This window comes from Dama dama, chromosome 17 (genome assembly GCF_033118175.1).
Source record: "Dama dama isolate Ldn47 chromosome 17, ASM3311817v1, whole genome shotgun sequence".
Lineage (NCBI taxonomy): Eukaryota > Metazoa > Chordata > Mammalia > Artiodactyla > Cervidae > Dama > Dama dama.
Window position 1 is genome coordinate 43,822,333 of NC_083697.1, and position 4,058 is coordinate 43,826,390.

At 40.6% G+C, this 4,058-nt stretch overlaps 1 pseudogene; it reads right to left on the reverse strand.

Moving 5' to 3' along the window:
* Positions 1-816: 816 nt before the first annotated feature.
* On the reverse strand, positions 817-1,695 carry LOC133071914 (protein SET-like; annotated as a pseudogene).
* Between the last annotated feature and the right edge of the window lie 2,363 nt (positions 1,696-4,058).

A 4,058-nucleotide genomic window follows, 5' to 3' on the forward strand; every position in this document is an offset into this window, starting at 1 on the left:
ACACTTTTAACATTTAAAACTGAGCATCACCTTTCCTTTCCAGTGAAACAAAAAGAAATTTTAAAAATAAACAGGAACAAAATTACAATAGAGAATATCAATTGCAAATAAGATCCTCTACAGGTTCTGCTGATTCTCCCAGCAAGTGGCAGGGCTCAAGTCATCATTAGGAGAAAATTTTATTTTAAAAGTGTCATCTTAAATTGCAAGGATGTCCATTAAACATCACACTTAAACATGCCAAAGGAGAAGCCATGTTGTCAAAATACCCACTTAACCCACCCAAACATCTCAAACCTACCCTTTGGTGACCTATAACCTCATTTTTTTTAAAGTTTTTTTTTCTTTTTTTTTAAACAAGAGAAAGTAGACAGATATATGTTGGTAAATGCTAACTGTCCATATTCACATAGAGACACAGTGTAATCTCTGACCCCAATATACAGAGAAAGGAGGAAAGTATCTAGAATTCTATGCACTACTACACAGGGGCCTAGCACCCTCCAGCTTCCAGCAGAGCTAAGAGAGCAGAAGGTTTTTCTTTTTTCCCACAGAGCATGATGGTGTTGATTCCATAAAGGTTTTGTTGAAACAGGAAGGGATTAAAAAAAAAAAAAAAAGAATGGATTTGGAACTGAAAGGGGTAGAGATTCTTTTCCCACTGAATTCTGCTCAAGGTATTTCCCCCCCAAATAAGTTGTGAACCATGGTATAAAGGAGAAAAGAGACCTCAAAAACAGGGTGACTGAGCACAAGAGGAGAAAAGAAAAAGACTGTAACTTGCTCCCAGAGATTGGAGAAAATTTAAGAAGGTTGGAATCCATCAGTGTTCCATTAGTCATCTTCTCCTTCATCTTCCTCTCCTTCCTCCCCCTCATCATCATCTTCATCTTCTTCACCTTCATCCTTATCCCCTTCATCAATATCTTCCAATCCTTCTTCCTCTTCATCATTGTCACCATCTTCTTCTCTTTCCCCTTCCTCATCATCCCTGTCGGGAACCAAGTAGTACTGTAGTGGATTTGGCCAAATATCATCTCTGATGACCTCTTCTAACTCATCTGCACCTGCATCAGAATGATCAGTAAACCAGGTGAAGAAGCTTTCTGGTTCCTCATGCTGTCCATTCCTGCTCACTTTGTTCTGTGTTTGACTTGATCATTTCATCAAATCCTTTCCAGATTTCCATCTGATTTCAGTGGACTTTGAAGATGGTTCACCACTCTCATTCAGATGAAATTCTTTGAAGAGAATTTTATTTTCAAAGTAAGGGTTTTCATCAAAATAAAAATCTATTCTGTAACCTGATTTAATATCTATCTATCTATCTATCTATCTATCAAATTCTATCACTTCAACTCCTGTCAAATAATGCAGCACCTATTCATCCCCCTCCTCAAGCAATGCAGACACTTGTGGATGGTTAAAAATTGTTGTTACCCCCAAATCTGCGGTTTTGGCAATCAATTCCAACCTGTTCTGAAAAAATGTTTGGCAGAGTTTGTTATATTTCTATTCTACTTTCAAAATCTCACTGGCTTGTTCATTAAGCCTGTCTATTTCATTTTGTACTTCATCAATATGTACAATTGCTTCTTGCTGTTCTTTTTCTTCCTTTGGCAAGTTTGAAGTCAGCCTCGCTTTCTTCGGTTTCTTTGCTTGGGGTGTAAGTGAAGACTAGCGTTTGGGGGCCATGCTGGGAAAAAAAGCCAAGAATCCTCCCAGGGGAAGAGAAAGGTACTGTGAGCTCAGAGAACTCTAAACATTATTTTTTGTTTCAGGAAAATGTTAGCATTTTTGTTTTCTTGCCTAAGCATTTGCTCCCAGGAGATGGAAAGTGGAAGACAGACCACGCATAAAGGTGGCTTAGTATTGTCCTCACCCAGCATAGGAGGATGGGCTGGGAACAGGAGTAGAGATCAGCTTGGACCAGCACAGCACCATTTGGCAGGCCCACTGGTGTCTTGTATACAGGGCTGACTAACTCTAAATAAACAAGCATTTTAGGGATGAGCTGTCAGATCATGATGACTGCCAGGAGCCTGGGACCAGATCATACCTTGTGGGTAGAGGTGGATTTTCCCAGGATGGGAAAGGATATTGTCCCTGGCAGGGTTGTGGGAAAAGATTAGTCCCAGGTTGGGACATGAGATGGGGCTTAAATAAATGGTAGGAGAAGTTGAGAGTAATGTGCTCTTCTTTATTCTCTTTCCTTCTGGGGCTGGCAGGGCAATAGATGGACATCAGTTCTAGGTGAAATGTTTGTGGGAATTAGGCAAGAACTCAGGAACAGATTCTGGTTTGAATAGCCAATTCTAAAATTGGCAATTGTTATTATTATTCTAGATAATCCTGAAAAAAATCACTTATGGCAAATCAGCAACTTCTCTGCAGACCAAGGTGGGTCAAGTCCCCAACATAGGACAGCTATTTCTTCAAAGAGAGAAAGTTTGACAAATAAACCAGTGACAGAGGTTGAAGACATCTGGGAAGATGAAGAGAGTGGAGAAGAATCACACCAAGGATATGAGCAAGCATTTAGTGAACCCTCACTGAATGCATACTGTCTCATTCACTGTGCTAAGCCATAGCTTTAAACACAAAAGATTTCTGGTCTGTGAGATGCTTACAGTCTGAGAGGCAGAGGGGGAACTAAGGCTAAATAGGAGAACAGCAGATTCACACCTCCTTTCTCACCTAGGAATAGATACCAGTTATTGAAAGTGGAATTTCACATAATGTTGAACTGTTATTCCCTTCTCTTGCTTTCTTTATATTTCTATCTCTGGACAAGAGCTTACGGTTGAATTCTTACTCAGTTAAATGTGGATGTTGAGTACTATACTCACATTATTTCACTGAATATTTTAAACAATCTGACAAGGTAGGTGGTAGCTATTATCTTCCTCATATTATACCTAGAGAAACAGGATAGTGAGATTGAGAGATTGATCCAAAGTCATGTAGATGCAAATAGGGTATCTGGCATTTAGATTCAGAGAGAAGGGTAAGGTAACACCAATGAAGCAGCACAAATTCTAGGCCCCTTTGCTGGTATCCAGGCCATAATTCATTTTCAGAGTTTCATGACTTCCTGTTGTAAAACCCACCAATTGGTTGTACAGTCTAAATTCTCTTGCCTGTTCTTCACTCTTGTTCATCCTCTGCTATAGACTGAGCATTGCTGTTTCCCCCAAATTCACATGTTTAAACTTATTCTCCAGTGTGACAGTGTTAAGAAGTGAGGTTTCTGAGAGATGATTAAATTATCAGGGTACAGCCCTCATGAATGGGATTAGAGCCCACACAAGAAACCCCAGAGAGCTATCTTGGCTCTCCTACCATGTGACAAAATAGCCAGAAGTCAGCCTTCTGTGAACCAGGAAGATGTGTGTGCTGGGGTAAGTCCCTTCAGTCTTGTTTGACTCTTTGCGACCCTATGGACTGTAGTCCGCCAGGCTCTTCTGTCCATTGGATTCTTCAGGCAAGAATACTGGAATGAGTTGCCATGCCCTCCTCCAGGGGATCTTCCCAACCCAGGGATCGAACCTGTGTCTTTTATGTCTCCTGCATCGGTGGGTTCTTTACCACTAGTGCCATCTGGGATGGACCCCACTAAACAAGGAACCTTCTGGTGCGTTGAACTTGGACTTCTCAGTCTTCAGAACTGTGAGAAATAAATTTCTGTTCTTTATAAGTCTTGTAATATTTTGGTATTGCAGTGCAAACAAACTAAGATGCCCTTTAAATGGCTCCCAGTTCATATTGAATTTCTTACTATCCTAAAGCATGGTTGTCTTTTCATATCTCTTTGACTTTGCATCTCCTTTCCTTTTTGCCCACAGTACTCTTTCTCCTTCTATAATTGATAAAAAGCACCTTATCAAAAACCAGGTCAGCATCAAGTCTTCCAGAAAAAAAGGTTAGCGCAGTGTTCAAAAGCATGACCCCGGCTTCTGCCACTTAGCATCTGTGGGAATTCGCTAAGCTAGTCAGTGCTCTCATTTTCAAAGTGGAGCCAGCAGAACTGTCTGCAACATCAGTCAGTTCAGTCGCTC